A 19,754-nucleotide genomic window follows, 5' to 3' on the forward strand; every position below is an offset into this window, starting at 1 on the left:
ACTACCAATACAGTAGCACCCAGAGATACGCAGCTCCGGTCAACGCAGGAGCTGTGGTGAGCAGCTACCAACAGCCACCAACACTTTTCTATGAGGACTCAGGAGTCCCCCAATACAGCGGTGCCCCCCCCTCTGCACGCATTCGTACTGCTCAGCGCTTTGACGACCCAGTCTCGTCATCACAATGGAGAGAATATCATACTCCGACCCATCGAAATACTCGTGCTTCTGATCCTCGCGATTCTAGCCGTCCTCAGGCCGTTTCTTTCCGACGGTATAGAGATGACCGAGACGTCACCTCAGAAGACTCGGACGACGGCGTCTCAAAAGAACGAGGCCTGAGGACCCGTCAACTTGAATCCCTTGCTAGAGATGTCGAGCGTTTTGACCCGGGAAACCCAGAGGCTAGTGTTGATGACTACCTCCGGGAGGTCGAACGCTGCTTGCTAGATCTCCCTCGCCCCTCCACGCGGGAGAAGCTTAAGCTCATCTGGAAAAACCTCATCCAGGAGCGTCCATGTGTTCATGGAATCTCTTCCCCCTGACACCAGGGATACTTACTCGGCTCTTGCCAAGCTCTGAGGGAAGAATACTCCCTCTACAATGATCCTACCGCCGCCGCCATGGGCGCCTACGCAGTCACCCAGAAGAAGACAGAACCACCGAGGGAATACTATCGGCGCCTGCAGGTAGCCTTCTTCCAGGGCCGCCACGCACCTGGGTTAGAGGAAGACCAAGCTTTCAAGTCCCTATTTGTCCGTAATCTCCACGAACTGGTAAGGTACGACGTCTCACTGATGTACCGGACCCACAATCCCCCTATGAAAGAAATCCGCAAACATGCGCAAATGGTGTGGGAATTGCGCCAGGAGACAGGTAAGAAACCCGGGGGTGAAGCCAGAGTCCTGGGAATCCAGGCGTCAGAGGATACAGACTTAACCCTTGAGGGCAGTGAAACCCCTCGGGATAGAGCCACCAACCAAGCAGCATCAGATGGCCGCCAGCACCCGAACCAAGGGGGCGGCCGGCAAAACTATAGGAACGATAGGTCAGGTAAGCCAAACCCACGCAACTTCCCCCAGCAAAGGGGGGGGTTCAACAGAAACAACAAACGAGGAGGTAAGTATAACGGTAGGCACCAAGGTCACCAAGGTCACCAAGGTCACCAAGGTTACCAAGGTTACCAACGTAATGAGCATCCAGGGTCGGAGATAGCCGAACTCATACAGGCCGTCACTGAAGTAGTGAAGAAGTTCCCCAGCCAAGTGGTAGCTGACCCTCCGCAGGGACCAGCCACAGAACCCTCATCAGCATGACTAAGCCGGGAAAAACCCCCCGCCGCTCAAGAAGTCTACTTCGTGAGCTGGGGGAGGGGACCGGGGGAATCACAGGGATTCCCCAAGATGACCTCCTCCCAACACGCTAACACACCATTCTTGACCTTCTTGGGTGATTTAGTGCGTAAGGGCAACGCCCGGCGCATCTACACCTCAGTTACAGTGGGAGGATGTGTCAAGGCCCTTGCCCTGCTTGACTCCGGGTCAGAGATCAGTCTGATGAACACCCGCATGTTTTCAGAGGTCACCGGAGCTATGCTTTCCCTTGGTAAGCCGCTTCAAATAGAGGCTTGCAACATCAGCATCACGAGCTACACACAGGACCAATCACCGATCACCCAACGTGCCTGGGTTAACATCACCTTTCAGGGGATGTCCCTCATACACCCTGTCTGTGTCACCACCATAGATACAGAACCACTGCTTCTTGGTCAGGACCTGCTGGATAGGCTGGCCCCTCTCATCGACTGTCATCGCGGGCACATTTGGGCTCAGATAAGCAGCCCAAAGGCGCATAGCCAAGGAGATGGTCCGTCCACTCCTGGCCCCACGGTCTCTACCATTGAGTCCAAGGCTCCCTTGCCAGCTTTCACATCTCCTCCTGAGCCCGGGTTAAGCTCCGACGGTCCCACGCTCCCCGGTGACCCACAGCTACCAACCACTGGGAATACGAACTTGTTTGAGGGACATGAGTCATTCCTCTGCTCGCTGGAAAACGCGAACCCCTCACTATACAGTCCACACGTCGTCGGAGACGTGTACCTCAATGAAACTCTAGTCCCACAGGCGTTGGTAGCCCTTTGGTCAGAAAAGACCGCAATCCACCAAGATTTGTTTAGAACCTTGTGCCAACAAGACCCGGCCCCAACTTTCATACAACGCAGCCATCGCTTGTTATCTGCAGAGTCCCCGCAGACCCTAATCAAAGCTACCGGTGTATGTGCTCTTTCAATACAGATTAGAAAGAAAAAGGTGGTACACTACTTGAGTGTGGTCCCCGAACTCCAAGTCCCCTGCATCATAGGGGCGGATCTTCTTGTCAGGCTGGGCGTCCAGCTGGATACCATCAACCAGGTCCTGTGGTCCAGGGCAAGTGTTGAGAATCTCCCCCTCATACCAGATGCGGCACACATGGCATCTGGCCAAACCATTCCCCAAGCATGTCAAGTTGCCAGCGAAGTAAGCATAACCATACCAGAACGAACAACGGGTTTCCCCGTCCGTCTGGCACTCCTTAAAGGCCAAAAGATCTCGGCCCAACAAGCTTTCTTCCAACCCTTGTCTTACTTCCAGGAACTCAACTTGACAGTCTGCGGTAACCCCCTCCTTGAACTACAGAATCGGTCGGCATATCTCCTGGTCCAAAACTTGACCCAGGTCCCCATCTCCATCAAAGCAGGACAGCGCCTGGGTATCTTGATAGACAGCTCGTTTCACGACTTTGAGCTGACAGTGCCTGTCATAGGTAACCTCCCCCATCTTTGATCAAGGACGGTGGATTGGACGACGTCCTGTTCTCCTTCCCACACAAAATGATCGCTACCGCTTGTCATGATATCCTTGGACAGAAATCCATCTGTGGTGCTACTCTGAACAACGAGGGAGACATGCTAGTACATGCTCTCACTGCCCAACCAGTCAACACAGACACGGCGGTTGACACGGCTGTACCCACACCAGGGGAACCCTATCCCGGCTTTGAAGCCGAGATTGATAAGCAGCTTGCAAAAGCAGATGCTCTCACAACCCAAGAGCAGCAAGACGCCCTTAGGGAACTCTTCCGCGAATTCCAATCAATCTTTTCAAGGGACTCACTTGATTGTGGGGTTACCAACCTCCATACGGTACGCATTCCCACTGACCCAAAGGCACCACCTACCTTTGTGCGTCAGTATCGAATCCCACTGGCTGCCTACGAGTCCATACAGGAAATCCTGGACCAACTGCTTGAGAAGAAAATTATCAGGGAGTGCAACTCAACCTACAACTCACCTATCTGGCCAGTCTTGAAACCAACAGGTAAGTGGCGTCTCACCATCGATTACCGACCGTTAAACAAGCAGGTCCCACTTTCACGCTGGCCCATGATCCACTTGGATCAGGAACTGGCTAAAGTGAAAGGAGCTCACTTCTTCTCCACAGTGGATGTGTCCAATGGGTTCTGGACCATGAAAGTAGATCCGGCCGACCAGTACAAGCTAGCCTTCTCCTTTTGTAACCGCCAATACACCTGGAACCGATGCCCATTCGGTTACTCGAACTCACCAGCAGAGTTCAATATCTTCCTCCACAAGGCCATGAGCGACGCGGCAGCTCGTGGAAACCTTATCTACGTGGACGACATCCTCATGAGGAGTCGCACTTTCGAAGAACACTTGGCCGAAGTTCGGCATGTGCTCCAGCAACTGTCGGCCGCAGGAGCCAAGCTGGCGCTCGCGAAAGGCCAGTGGTGTCGTACCAAAGTTGAGTACGTCGGACTCACGGTCGGCACTGATGGCATTGAGCCTCAAGCAGCACGTATCCGTGCTATTCAAGACATCACCGCACCGACTAATGTGTCGGAGCTTAGAAGCTTCCTAGGGGTCTGCAACTACTCACGACAGTTCATTGAAGACTATGCTGAGATGGCAAGACCCCTCACAGAACTGCTCCGCAAGGAGGAGCCCTTTCGATGGGATTCCTGCCAAGAGCAATCCTTTCGCCTCATGAAAGAGAAGCTTTGCACAGCACCTTGTCTGGCCTACCCAGACAAAGACAAAGAGTTCTACCTTGAGGCAAGCTTCTCCCCCCAGTCTCTCAGCGCCGCCCTAGCACAGAAATATGACGCAGACAGGCGAGTTGTCGCCTACGCCAGTCGTCCCCTAAGCAGCGTCGAGGTAAAGTTCTCTGACTGTGAAAAAGCTCTCCTTGCCACAGTGTGGGCAGTGGAGCATTTCCGTAGCTACATCGGAGGCCAGAAGGTAATAATCGAAACTTGTCACCAACCAGTCACTTTCCTTAATAGTCAACGACTTAGAGAAGGACGCGTGTCAAACAGCCGCATTGCCTCTTGGATGATGGCCCTACAGGGGTACGACGTAGAGATAAAGTATGCGCAGAGTTTTAAAATGCCCCTGGGACGGGGTATCGCTGAATGTCAGCATTGTGACTGTGAAAGCCAGCCAAGTTTCCAGTCCCTCCTGACCCCTACACAGACGCTCCCTTCCAACCATCACTACTACGATGAGAATGTCTGCCAAGGCATGATAGAAGTTTTCATTGATGGCTGTTCCTTCCACCACGAAAGCCAGCTCAGAGCTGGGGTGGGCGTTGTCTGGCCCGAATCAACAGTTGACTCACCAAATCATCTCCAGCTCGGCGCCAAAACCAGCCAGTATGCCGAGGTGGCAGCAGTGCTCATTGTGCTCCAGCAAGCTGCCGAAGGCTCGATACTGCAACTTGTGATCTGCTCCGACTCAAATTACGCCCGCCATAGTTTCGTCTCCCACTTCCCTTTGTGGAAGGCAAAGGGGATGAAAAACGCTCGTAACAAAGACGTCAAACACTCAGAACTATTCTTGGCGACCGATCAACTGGTAACAGAGAAGGGGATGGTGGTGTATTGGAGAAAGGTCAAAGGTCACTCTCAAATAGCGGGCCCCGACAAAATTGGTAACGATGAAGCAGACCGCCTAGCGAAGCTAGGAGCAGAACAGGGTACACCTTGGGAGTTCCAGGACAACTGGCTACCCCCTTCAAAGCCTTATGTGGTGAACGCTATCACCCGTCAACAAGCAAAAACACAGCAGAAGGAACCTTGTCAGGAGAGCCAGACTGTGTTCCTGAGCCAAAAGCTAGAGGACTCAGACCTGGTCACCATGCAAGAACAGGATTCCACCTTGAAAGTCATCAGAAAACTTGTGGCCAGCCCTCCTCCAGATGGGGTGCCGAAAGCACCAAAGGGGGAGTCAAAGGAACTACAAGGTTTTTACCGAGAACTGCCAAACTTGAGGCTTGAAAAGGGTTTGTTGGTCTACACCAGTAAAGGTCAGGGACCTGTCCGTTGGGTAGTCCCGACGGACCACAGGGGAGTCATGCTGGCCCATGCCCATGACTGCCCTGTGGGCGGTCATCGTGGCTCAAAGGCCGCTCTTCAAACCCTCCGAGAGGTGGTATATTGGCCTGCAATGGCCCAAGATACCACACTTTATGTCCAGAGCTGCCTGATCTGCTGTCAATTCCAACCTTCTCGGCCCATAAACCGAGCCCCCCCTCCAAAAGAAAGGGGTCACTTTCCCATGGTCCCACCTTCAAGTGGATTGGATTGGGCCTGTCCCGAAATCCTCACGGGGTAATAAATACCTTCTCACCGTTACTTGTTCGTTCACCAAATGGGTTGAGTGCCTTCCCGCTCCCAACGACACCGCCGTCACGACCGCAGTTCTTCTGCTGAACCATGTGTTCAGCCGCTGGGGTCTCCCTCTTTCAGTCGATTCAGACAGAGGTACCCATTTCACGTCCAGTGTCATGACTGCCCTGTACGATATGCTGGGAGTTGAGGTAAAATTCCATGTGGCCTACCACCCCCAATCATCCGGACAGGTGGAAAGGGCCAACCGCACCATCACTCACATGCTCAGGAAGTATGTTGGTAGTGGTGGCAAGGACTGGGACATAAAACTCCCTCTAGTGCTCATGGCCATTAGGTCCACCCCTCATCGTTCCACAGGGGTCACCCCCTTTGAGATGATGACTGGGCGAGAGATGACCTTGCCACTTCACCTCCTATACCATCCTGAGGATGTCAGTGTCGCTACCGCCTACACAGCTCACCAGTATGTGACTGACTTGAAGGAACACCTTCAAACTACTTTCTCCTGGGCCCAAAAGAATTTGGAATCCAGTGCAAAGGGGGCCAAAGCCTATTACGACCGAACCGCGTCCCACCGAGAGTACGAGGTCGGTAATAAGGTATTCTACTTCAAGTTTGCACAGCCGACCGGCGTCTCCAAAAAGTTTCTTCCACACTGGTCGGGCCCGTACGAGATTGTGCACAAGCTATCCCCGGTGGCCTATCAGATCAAGGTCCCGAAGCCTAGGCAGCCCCCCACTTACAAGTGGGTCCACGCGAATCAGATCAAGCCATCTCGACCAGCCACTGACCTAAAACAAAAGACTCCTCCTGAACCTGACGAGGGGGAGGAGCCCTAGTTTCAGAAATGGGATTCCCGCTAGGGTAGAATAATTGCATGCAGCTCACCCCCACGCATGCACTAACCCTACCAACACGCCCCTCTCGTATAGTAACCATAACCCTAATCTGTTTTCAGGATGAACCTTCTTTGGGTCTTGAGTGGACTCGTCAGCATGCAAGTTCTGCTTGCAATTGAGATGGTTGACCCCGGGCCCCCAACCGGCATCGTACTGCAGGGGTCACCAGGACTCCTTCTCACCCACTGTAGTCTCATCACCCATCGTGTCTATGTGCGCTTAGATCCTTGGGACGCGTACCGTAACCACATACGCCTCCCCCTGAAGATAACAGAGGGTAGACTCAGCAGGACTCAGATCCACAACACCATAGAACATGCAGAACAAGCAACGGCCCATATTCTGGAACAGTTGGACAAATTCTTGGTAACGGAAAAAGATCTGAGTGAAAAGAAGCGACCAAAACGATTTCTTGGGGCTCTGCTCTCTGCAGCGGCAGGAATCGGCTCCCTGTTTTCCATTGGTCTCTCGGCCGCCAACTCAGTCAGCCTGGGAAACACTCCGAAGACATGTGAGCGAACTCGAGGAAGAAATGCCTGAGATTCAAGAGAAGCTCGGCCGCCAACAGGGACAACTGCAAGGTATGGGGAAAACCCTTCAGGGGACTATAGTGAAAGTCAACCTGCACTCAGCTCTACTTAACAACACTTGGCATGCGTTAGATGCGCTAACAACCATCGTCCAGGATGATATAACCCATGTACGCATAGTCAGAGATTTTATGCAAGACCTCCTCAGAGAGATTAGCTCCTCCATAAATAGCCTTAGTGCAGGCAGAATCCCGCCCTACTTGGTCCCGCTGACCACGGTAGAGCAGATTCTTAGGGCTGCCAGTACCACAACCGTGCAGCCCTCCCAAGTACACCTGGCGTATAACCTTGGCAGTGCTATCCCAATCTCAGTCAACCCACAGAGCTTAGAGTTGGGGTTCATTTTAAACTTACCAGTCATTGAGCAGCAGAACATCTACAGATTGAAATCAGTTTTGAATGTTGGGTTCTGGGAAAGAGATACACATGTACACCTTAACACACCACCAATTATTGCCTATCACGATGACAATCCATCACTGTACCTTGTCCCCAATCTAAACATGTGCACAAAAATGAAGGACATCCACTGGGTTTGCCCTAGCAACCCTTTTATCAGAGATGTCACCAACTACCTGTGTGGGCTCAGACCCGACGCCCCGGAGCAAAAGTGTCAAGGCAGCATGTCTACCAGAGACAATGGTGCCGAAACTAGAGTAGAGAGAGCCGGTAATAAATGGCTCATCAGTACACCTGCCTCCCAGGTGGTGGTCTCTTATGACCGTCACAATACGGCCACTAAGTTAACTCTGCCAAACCAAACAGTATTCCTAACTGTCCCAGAGGGAGCCACAGTACACATTGACGATATAATTCTCCATCATCTCAGTCCAGACAGATACGACACTGAAATTGAAATCATGGATGCATTTGTCGGACACAATTTGACCATCGGTGACATCCTCCAACATGAGCTACTGACCGAAGGCACCAAACTGATAAAATTCAACTTAAAACCTGAAGGGCTCACGGCCATGTTGCCTAAGCATTTGCCTGGGCGATCTTACCAAGATCACCCAATCAGTATGGTGGCTTTGGTGCTTCTGCTTAGTGGGTGGATTATCACCGCGGTGATCGCACACATCATGTACAAATACATCCAGAAGCTACAGGCCAGATTAGATTCTATTCTAGTGGTGTCACCTCGCTTTACCAACCACACCCTAAATACACCACTGGCCAACCCAACCCCAAGGGGTGAAGGAGAAGCCTACTAACCCTTTCATTAACAAACATTCTCTATTCTCCTCTTTTCAATTCTTAGATGTGTTTGTTTTGTGTTCTTTCATTTTCATTTTTTTTTTTTTCTTACTGTTATTACATGATAGAAGTGATGATGTGTTGTAGCATGTGATAGCGTAGTGTTATTAGTTAAGACGTCCTGCCCAGACGAGCCTCTGCATAAATGCCCAGACACTAGACTCTTGACCGGTGCTATATGAACTGTTTGAACTGTTGGACTGTTGAGGACTTTCTCCACGCAGGAAACATGCGGATTATTCAGCCCTTCTGTTGCTCCAAAGACTGGACTCTAACCCACTCTTCGGACCAAAGGGGGGATGTTGGGACCTCACCCACATGTTCTCAAACAAAGGACCATAAAACCAGCAGGGGACAAGGAATGCGCGACAGCAGACAACGGCCGTTAAATCACATCTAGGGGTGATTCCAGCCAGACGTTCAAACTCTGGCCTCCCATTGGTCAGTACCTGGCGGAAGCCCCGGAAACCCCTGTGACGTCACCGAAGGCTTAAGTGCTGCGGCGACGCGCCGCTCCAGGCTTTTTCCCGTGTAACGAAGTACCGCAAGGAGCTCCAGCTTCGCGCAACTAGTTACTCTAAAGGGAGCACATCAAACGTTTGAACTCAAGACCTGGGCCGCCGTTAGCTTGCTGGACGAGCATACTGCCCCAAGTTTTTTCTGAACCACCTGGATCCTGGGGAAGACCTCCGAGCAATCGCCGCTCCCTCTTCCCCACCTCTGCCGCAGTCGTGAGAGCCGCCTTTCTTCACGAGACGACGTCGGACTCCGCCGTCCAGAGTTAACTCCACCGGTCCTCCTCTCTGCCACCCTTCCAGAGGACGACTCGTTTGTTCCGCTGTAGGACGCTACAGCCGCGCCGCACGCCATCAGATCGACGGATCTATCGCGTCGGCAAGCACGCTTCTATCCAAAGTAAGAGAGCTTTTGTCTGGGCAGAGACTAGAACTAGCGTGAATTTGTGTTGCATATCTTTGAGGACCGCCGCGTCCGGTTATGTTGATTATGTTGATTTTGCTGTATGCTTATTTGTTATTGTAACTAGACAGTTAGTCACGTATGAGCACAACTCTCCATATCAGCGCCAGAGAATCAGTGAGGACACCTGGGCGCTAGTTCTGTTGCCTTCACTGTAGTGCTGCATGTGGGATTGAGTTCATCTTAGACTAACGTGACCAATCGGTCCACTTTTGCCGTCGTTATCCTTTCTCTCTCTCTCTCTCCTTTCTCTCTCCCTACTAACTTACACACACGCGCACGTACGCAGATACACCACACACATACGCACACACACACACCCACACACAGATACCCACCTACCTAACACAGCGGGCCTCCTTTAGGGACCCCGCCATAAACACGAGCGTTTCGACACGAGGGTTCGTATTAGAGTGATTTGTGTGGGCGGCGTGGCTGTAGCCATTGTGTATATACCTGAGAAACACGTGGGGACAGCCACACCGTGTCCATTGTCTCACTCAAACGAGCGCGCCACTCGCGACGCCATCCGACGTCACTCGACGCCTCCCCCCTCTTCCTCTTAGGCCACACACACACACACACACACACGCCCACATACATATACACACACACATACACACACACACCTAGACCGCACTCACACACACACACACACACACACACACCTAGCCTACACACACGCATAGCCTACACACACACATCCATACACCTACCATATGCGCCTCCTAAGCCATTGAAAGTGTATATCTGCTGGATTGTGTATTCCTCTGAATTCCTATAACTTGAGTGTGTCCCTCTTAGGCTATACCACACATACATACACACACAAACACACACACACACACACACACACACGCCCATAGCCTACACATACGCATAAGCCTATACATACGCATAGCCTACACACACACACACACACACACACACACACATACACATACACACACATACACCCACCATATGCTCATTCTAAGTTATTTAGAGTGTATGTCTGGACTGTTTATTGATCTGAATTCCTGTGACTTTGGTGTGTACTATCTATGATTTTCTTTTAATAAATACCCTTGAACTAAAGTAGTTGTTCTGTGGTTGTTTGTGTGCATTCTATTGTGACGCTAAAGCTGGTTATCAGGGTTTGTGCTCGACTTCACGCCTTCATATTTAATTGATTTTTCTACTCCATAAGAGAATTCTATAATCGAGACTAATTGTTTGGTCATTGATCCCTGATTTCAGGGTGGTGCCCCGCAGTTATATTATTAATTAATTCACTTTAATTAATAACATAACTATTCTTCCTTCTAGTAATTATTAGCTAATACCGTTAATCCTAATGTTATTAGTTTCTCTATTGAATTTGATAATTAATACTTAGTTAACCTGCTTATTAATTATTAATGTTTAATAATTATTGTCAATTACCAAACCCTTATGTAAGTCCCCTACAACCGCTAGGCGGCAGTACTGGTTAGTAGTCAGCTTACCGTACCATATAACGTAGTAGAGCAAGACTGCATGGAGCCACATGTATGTTGTTGAGAACGTGAGACATTAAACTAAGTTACTTGCTATCAACACGGCCTCATCCTTGGAACACGAACATGACAGCGCGGTTAGCAGATACTTGGTGTCACGGTGCGTTGGACCATGGGTTAAAGCAGATATCAGTGGCACGGCCGTTTCGGCTAATGCTGTGTTCAAGGCAGGCTTTTGAAACCGTAAGTTACAGCTTCAAGTCACAACTACGACTTGGTAGCGTTCCAGGTAACCCGTAGCTCGTGTTTTTACCGTCCTGTTGTCTGTGAAAGTTCCCTATAACGGCCACTCGTAACTTCCGACCCGTGAACTCGTACCAGATCGAACTGGTATGACTTCACAGGAAGGAAAAACACAAAGTACGAGTTTCCTTGAACGCACCATGAGTTAGCAGCCCCCGCCCTTGTCAGGCATCAATTGGTCCTCGTGCTACGTCACCACATTCACGCGCATCCCTTGGCTGCACACACAGCCCTTCATGCCGTTCTCTCCCCTCATTGGATAACACTTGTATCCCACAAGGAAAATTTTCTCCTCGGGTTACAGCAGAGCAGAGTGACGGAGAGACTCGTGTTTAGGCTGAAATACTTCATGTAAGTGATTGCTGACGGAAAATAGGACTATTTAGGACTTATATTAACAAAAACATTCCACTGATATCTGCTTTAAATTTACGCCGGAATATCTCTTTAACACAAATACACATTTTACAATAAGTAGGCTATTATTATTTTATTTTTTTACTGTAATTTTATTTGTGGACCATGGGACACTTGAAATCAAAATAGGGGTTATCTTTTCACATCTAATCAGAGGTTTAGATGTCTAATGTTTTATAGCTTTTCCATCTTTCATACCATGTAATGTTTGAATGTAGTGGAGGATTTCTATTTTAAACTCCTGAATCCTTGGTCTTAACTTAAGAAACAGCCATTATTACAGTTTCCTCCATGGCTCAGTGCTGCTCTCCAGACTGTAGGTTACAGCTCCATGGCGCCATCCTCTGGTACAAACTTCTCACTGACACACTCAACTTCAAACTTGTGTTCTTAAATTGTTAGAGTTTTTGTTGCTTTGGGTTTGAGGCAGATCAATAATAATTGAATGAATTACACATGATGGGAAAGACACTTGCATGATCTTGAGCCCTTTACTGTGTGAATATTAAAAAAAAAAAATAAGTGAAAAGTTGTTTTACTGGGTTGATTTCACATAAATAATACAGAAATTAGGATTTTATGATGTCATTACTGATATTTAGGATGCAATTTAACAGACAGGTTCTCATGACATTTTGGCATTTCTAACTTGTCCCTTTCTCTGAGCAGAAAAACAAAACAAAACGACAACAAAAACACATATACCTAACACAAATTCAGTACAGCCACTGACCAGTTGCATAAACATGATATCGCCTGTTTAAATAAGATAAATGAATGAGAATCAGGCCATTTGCCCACAGCTGTGGACATTGCATCAGTCTACCCTAATAAATACTGGATGATCAGCACACATTGACATATTTTTCTCAAATTTCCTTAACAACGTTCAGTCGCAAGTAATATTGTTATTTGTCCACTCCTAATACTACTAGCCTACTACTACTACTAGCCTACTACTACTAGCCTACTACTACTACTACTACTATTAATAATAATAGTTCGCCTAATGTCATTTCAGTAATACAGTGTGGCCCCCACCCCTCACCCATTGTCACCCTGGCAAAAAAAAATGAATTACCAAAAAAATAATATTAAAAGGAAAAGTGAAAAAAAGAAAAAGAGAGAGAAAGAGAAAGGAAAAGTAATAATAAGATAAATAATCATATAAATAACATCTAAAAAAAACGCTTCATAAATCATTTATCCTTTTAACTGTATGAGAATTACACATAACATCAACACACATGTAGATTCATCAAGCAAAACAAAGAAAAAGAAAAAAAGAATCCACAGTAGCAAAAGTAGAGCTGTTAGTTAAAAATATTAACAGATTTTTACAAGCTAAGGTATATTGTCTCCATGCAAACACTACTTTATGTTATGGCATCTCTTACATTTTTACAAGCGTAATGTATGGAAAGAGTAGCAATGATTTTATTTTATAGCCAATTATACACATACCCAAAGACACCAAAAACCAAAACCAAAACCATAACCAAAACCCAAACAAAATATGTATCTATTTATTTACACAAATTAATTGAAAATAGGGGTTATCTTTTCCCATAATCAGAGGTTTTATTTAGTGATTTGTAAATGTCTAATGCGTTCATAGCTTTTACATCTTTCATACCATGTAATGTTTGCATGTAGGGGGATTTCTATTTTAAACTCCTGAATCCTTGGTCTTAACTTAAAGCAGAAATAAGTGATCCGGTCGTTTTGGCTAATGCTGCGTTCGAGGCAGGCTTTTGAAACCGTAAATTACAGCTTCAAGTCACAACTTACGACTTTGTAGCGTTCCAGGCAACCCACTCGTGTTTTTCCGACCTGTTTTACCGGTGAAAGTCACTATAACGGCCACTCGTAACTTCCGACCCGTGAACTCGTACCAGATCGAACTGGTACGACTTCACAGGTCGGAAAAACACGAGTTATGGGCTGCCTTGAACGCACCATAACAGTCCTCGTCCCTACGTCGCCACATTCACGGCGTTCCTTGGCTGCACACACAGCCCTGCATGCCGTTCTCTCTCCTCATTGGATAAAAATTGTAGGATACGATAAATGTTTTCTCCTCGGCTCAGAGCAGAGCAGAGGGACTGAGAGACCCGTGTTTCAGTCCAAACACTCTATGTAAGTGATTGCTGTCGGAAGATGTAACTATTTAAGACTTATATTAACACAAAAATATTGCTTACTTCTGCTTTAAGTAACAGCCATTATTACAGTTTCCTCCATGGCTCAGTGCTGCTCTCCAGACTGTAGGTTACAGCTCCATGGCGCCATCCTCTGGTGCAAACTTCTCACTGACACACTCAACTTCAAACTGGTGTTCTTAAATTGTAAGAGAAAAAAATAATAATAATTGAATGAATTACAAATGATGAGAAACACACTTACATGATCTTGAGCCCTTTACTGTGAATATTACAAAAAGAAAAAATGGAGAGAAGTCCTCCCAACTGACATGTGAAAAGTTGTTTTACTGGGTTGATTTCACATAAAGATAAAGGATTTTATTATAACATTACTGATATCATGCCATTATGGTATTTCTAACTTGTCCCTTACTCTGAGCAAGAAAACTCCCCAAAAAACAACAACAACTTTTACATAACACAAATTTGTCCAGCACTGACAAGCTGCATAAACATGATATCACCTGTTTAAATAAGATAAATAATGATACTAATGAGAATCAGGCCATTTGCCCACAGCTGTGGACATTGCATCAGTCTACCTTCATAAATACTGGATGGTCAGTAGCAGCCACCTTCTTTCAGAGTTTGTGCTCCTGTGATCAGTGGGAGTAGCTACATCCACACTAAATCTTGTTGAGTTGATTTTCCTAGCAGGGGTTTCTAGAGGTTTTCCAATGGGGGGTCCTGTGCTGGTGGTGTTGCTCCTCTGTCTGTCTGGGACATGGGCTCAGGCAGAAAGTGGAGGAGCTGACAATGTTAGCGCTGATATCTGGGCTGAGCTCAGAGCTCTGAGAGACATGGTGGTGGAGCAGAAGGTGGAACTGAAGTTTACCAAGGCTGAACTTCAAACCCAGAAAGATAAAGTGGCCGTTCTTGAGAAGGAGAAATCAGGTACAGTACTGTGCAAAAGTTTTATTAGGCACTTTGTTGTTCAGATTCCAGAAATTGTCAAAAATTTAACTATTTTAATTCACAAGAAGAACACTGAGTCCTGCAACAGAGGACTGTTGGATTGTAGTCAAATCAACAGGAACACAATAACCAGCTAGAAAAGTATTATAATGAAGAAGAAGTTGTTACTTTCAACAGTGTTATTTCAAAGAACTTCATCCTCTATGATATTTCAGAGATCAGCTGCAGACTGACTGTAACTGAAAACAAGGTGACAGCAACTACAGCAGAGCTGGAAGCAACGAAAACTGAACTGGAGCTGCAGAAGACAAAAGTGGAGGAACTGATGAATGGTAAGTCATAAAAATCCCATTAAAAATCAAAGAAGTATAATTAATTAATTCACAAGAAAAACAAGTCCTTCAACAGAGGACTGTTGGATTGTAGTCAAATCAACAAACAATAACCAGCCAGAAAAGTATTATAATGAGTGTGCTATTTCAAAGAACTTCATCCTCTATGATATTTCAGAGATCAGTAACAAGGTGACAGCAACTACAGCAGAGCTGGAAGCAACGAAAACTGAACTGGAGCTGCAGAAGACAAAAGTGGAGGAACTGATTGTAAGAACTGATGGTAAGTAATAAAAATCCCATTAAAAATCTAAGCAGACTATTTCATTAAACTATTGGTTTTCATGATTTTCTAGTCCAAGTGATAGAACTTGTTTGGAAGGAAGTGACAAATTATGGGAAAAACTGGATGTTTCCATAAGAACAAACTGCATTAATCTTCATCCTCAGCCTCTATGATATTTCAGAGATCAGCCTCAGACTGACAGCGACTGAAAACAAGGTGACAGCAACTACAGCAGAGCTGGAAGCAACGAAAACTGAACTGGAGCTGCAGAAGACAAAAGTGGAGGAACTGATGAATGGTAAGTCATAAAAATCCCATTATTAGTAGGAAAAATCTAAGCAGAGCAATGAATTAAACTATTGGTTTTCATGTTGTTCTAGTCCAAGTGATAGAACTGGTTTCTAGAGTAACAACTGATCAGAAGGAAGTGAAGGACTGGATGTTTCTAAGAACAAACTGGATGAGATCTAGAAGACATTTGCAGGAATATTGATAAAAACAAAAACAAATCAGAAGTACATGTTGTCAAATGTAGTGGAGTCCAATGACTGAAGACCACCCTCATACATATTTTACATATTTGACAGACAACCCTGCTTTAACAAAAAATACATTAATCAATAAAGAATTGTGGACATGACACTTGTTGTTTAAATCTTTAAAAAGAGAATATTGTTTCCATGTTGTGTTTTACAGAAAATGTGAAGTACACATTCACTGCTGGTTTAGAGGGCACAGTGTATATTGGACCGTACGATACTGAAAAAACTCTTGTCTACAGAAGAGTACTCACCAATGTTGGTGGGGCTTATAACCCACATACAGGTAGTGTATACATCACCACATGCTTCATAACATAAACTGACAATGTTGAGTATTGGACAGTGATGATGAGATCTCTGCTTCTTTACTGTTCCAGGTATCTTCACTGCTCCAGTTAAAGGAGTCTACTACTTCAGATTTACTGCCTTCAACAACCAAAATGGAAAATGCGTGGGAGTCAAATTATACCATGATGATCAGTGGGTCCAGCAAAGTTATGAGACCAGTGATCCTGATGCTTCACATGGAAATGCATTAATTCTCCAGATGGACAAGGGAAGTGTGGTCTATATCACTTTGCAGTCAGGCTGTGTGGTTTATGATGCTGATGTCTATCTGACCAGCTTCAGTGGTTTCCTGCTGCATCGTCTGTGATTTTAAGTCGGCTACTTTGACACCTTCAAGAAACAAACCATGTCAATGATTCATCAACATTTGACTGTTGATTTCACTACAATGAAAAGTAATGTGTATTAGTCAATAACGCTTATTTTTCAATATAAAGTTATCCATTAAATTGGATTTATATGACTTCATGTACTTTTTATTATCAGAAACTATAAAATATTAACTGCAATAAAAAGGTCATTAACACTGAGCATTAGAGTGTGTATAAATACAGGCTCTGTCTCACACAACCCTCAATAATTCATAGGAGCCTGATGACAAGGTGACGGACTGACCAGTCACTTTACTGTGTTTGTTTTGAACAAATTACAAATGATTGAAAAACACACTTGCATGATCTTGAGCCCTTACCTTGAATATTACAACAACAACAACAACAACAAAAACAGAATAGAAAAAATAAAAAAAAATGGAGAGAAGTCCTCCCAACTGACCAATAACCAATTGAACCAAGTGAAAAGTTGTTTTACTGGGTTGATTTCACAAAGAATAACAAAAAGATGATTTTATTATATCATTACTGATATTTAGGATGTCATTTGACCCACATGTTCTCATGACATTTTGGCATTTCTAACTTGTCCCTTTCTCTGAGCAAAAGAACATAGCACATTGAGTGTCCAGCCACTGACCAGCTCCATAAACATGATATCACCTGTTTAAATAAGATAAATAATGATACTAATGAGAATCAGGCCATTTGCCCACAGCTGTGGACATTGCATCAGTCTACCTTCATAAATACTGGATGGTCAGTAGCAGCCACCTTCTTTCAGAGTTTGTGCTCCTGTGATCAGTGGGAGTAGCTACATCCACACTAAATCTTGTTGAGTTGATTTTCCTAGCAGGGGTTTCTAGAGGTTTTCCAATGGGGGGTCCTGTGCTGGTGGTGTTGCTCCTCTGTCTGTCTGGGACATGGGCTCAGGCAGAAAGTGGAGGAGCTGACAATGTTAGCGCTGATATCTGGGCTGAGCTCAGAGCTCTGAGAGACATGGTGGTGGAGCAGAAGGTGGAACTGAAGTTTACCAAGGCTGAACTTCAAACCCAGAAAGATAAAGTGGCCGTTCTTGAGAAGGAGAAATCAGGTACAGTACTGTGCAGAAGTTTTATTAGGCACTTTGTTGTTTAGATTCCAGAAATTGTCAAAAATAAGTCATGAAATGCTACTTTCAAAGAACTTCATCCTCAGCCTCTATGATATTTCAGAGATCAGTAACAAGGTGACAGAAATTACAGTAGAGCTGGAAGCAACAAAATCTGAACTGGAGCTCCAGAAGACAAAAGTGGAGGAACTGATGAATGGTAAGTCATAAAAAATCTCATTACTATAAAAAATCCAAGAAGAGCAATATTGTTTTTCTAGTGCAAGTGATAGAACTGGTTTCTAGAGTAAGAACTGATCAGAAGGAAGTGAAGTAATGTGAAAAAATGGGATGTTTCTAAGAACAAATCTGCAGGAATATTGATAAAAAACGAGAAGTACATACAGTGGACAGAAGATCACATCCTAATACATATTTTAACTACAGACTATCCTGCTTAAACAAAAAATGCATTAATCAAAAAAGAATTGTGGACATGACACTTGTTGTTTCAATCTTTTAAAAGGGAATCTTGTCTCCATGTTGTGTTTTACAGAAAATGTGAAGTACGCATTCACTGCTGGTTTCGAGGGCACAGGGCATGTTGGATATGATTCTGAAACAACACTTGTCTACGGAAAAGTACTCACCAATGTTGGTGAGGCTTATAACCCACATACAGGTAGTGTATACATCACCACATGCTTCATAACATAAACTGACAATGTTGAGTATTGGACAGTGATGATGAGATCTCTGCTTCTTTACTGTTCCAGGTATCTTCACTGCTCCAGTTAAAGGAGTCTACTACTTCAGACATACTGCCTTCAACAACCAAAATGGAGGATGCGTGGGAGTCAACATATACCATAATAATCAGTGGGTCCTGCATAATCATGAGATCAGTAACTCTCAGGCTTCATATGCAAATGCAGTAACTCTCCAGATAGAAAAGGGAAGTGTTGTCTATATGACTGTCCACCCAGGCTGTTTCCTTTATGATGATAATCTCTATCGGACCACCTTCAGTGGTTTCCTGCTGTATCGTCTGTGATTTGAAGTCGGCTACTTTGACACCTTCAAGAAAGGCCTTAAACAAACCATGTCAATGATTCATCAACATTTGACAGTTGATGTCACTACAATGAAAAGTAATGTGTATTAGTCCAGTGTTTCTCAAACTTTTTTCAGGGCACCTTTCAAAAGTGCATAAAATCTCACGGCACCCCTGTGTAAAATGTAATTCAAAATGACACTGCATAGCCTAAATGTAAATGTCCTGTTTATTTAGACGGGACAGTATTACAGTATTTATGCATAGGTAGCCTACCTCTGTAGCCTACATATGCACACACATGCACACTCACACAATAATCCGCAATGTGAGAGGAAAAGAGAAAGGTCTACATGTGCGCAGCGCAGGCACGCGTTCACATGAATATCCGGCGTCTCCGCTCTGGTCTGACTCCGTTTGGAACAATCAGAGAGTTTCCACCGTGTGTAGGCTACTGCAGAGTGTTTTTATACATCAAACGCACCGGAGTGGGAACAGAGCGGACACAGATCCACTGGAGAGAGGAGGGGCTGTGACTCACCATCAGTATGAGACGTGAGCCTGGTGCTACGCATTTTTTTTCATAGCGTCAGGTGTCCGGTGGACACGGCCCCCACTGCTCTGAGCGCCGTGACCAACGGCCGTCCACGGAGCGGTCTCTCTCTCTCTCTCTCTCTCTCTCTCTCTCTCTCTCTCTGAACGCTGCTGAAACGAGCCGCCTCACGTCCGAGCCACTTGACAAGCGCGGCGCTGTTCCAAAAGTTGAACATATTTAAACTCTGAGCGCTCTGAGCACCGCGACAAAAAAAGGAAGTGCCGAGAGCTTTTTTCCGAGCTCCATAGGATCTGAATGGAAAGTAGACGCCCAGAGCGCTAAAAGGGCGTACAGTGGACACGGCCCCTTTGCATATATGTAAAGAGAATGTATTCTATGAAATGTCAGAAGAGGTATTTTTTTCACGGCACCCTTGACGTAGTCAGACGGCACCCCAGGGTGCCGCGGCACCCACTTTGAGAAAGGCTGTATTAGTCAATCAC

General features: G+C 45.9%; 1 protein-coding gene and 1 pseudogene across 1 annotated transcript in view; both read left to right on the plus strand.

Annotated features, from left to right (window-relative positions):
- The window catches only part of mblac1 (metallo-beta-lactamase domain containing 1), a 60,082-nt gene that overhangs the window by 885 nt on the left and 39,443 nt on the right, over nucleotides 1-19,754 (plus strand). The gene's annotated exons all lie outside the window — the stretch shown is intronic.
- LOC146968816 (protein NYNRIN-like) lies at nucleotides 526-8,394 on the plus strand (annotated as a pseudogene).

Source organism: Trachurus japonicus, chromosome 18, assembly GCF_045865225.1.
Source record: "Trachurus japonicus isolate A0001 chromosome 18, Traja_1.0".
NCBI classification, from domain to species: Eukaryota; Metazoa; Chordata; class Actinopteri; order Carangiformes; family Carangidae; genus Trachurus; species Trachurus japonicus.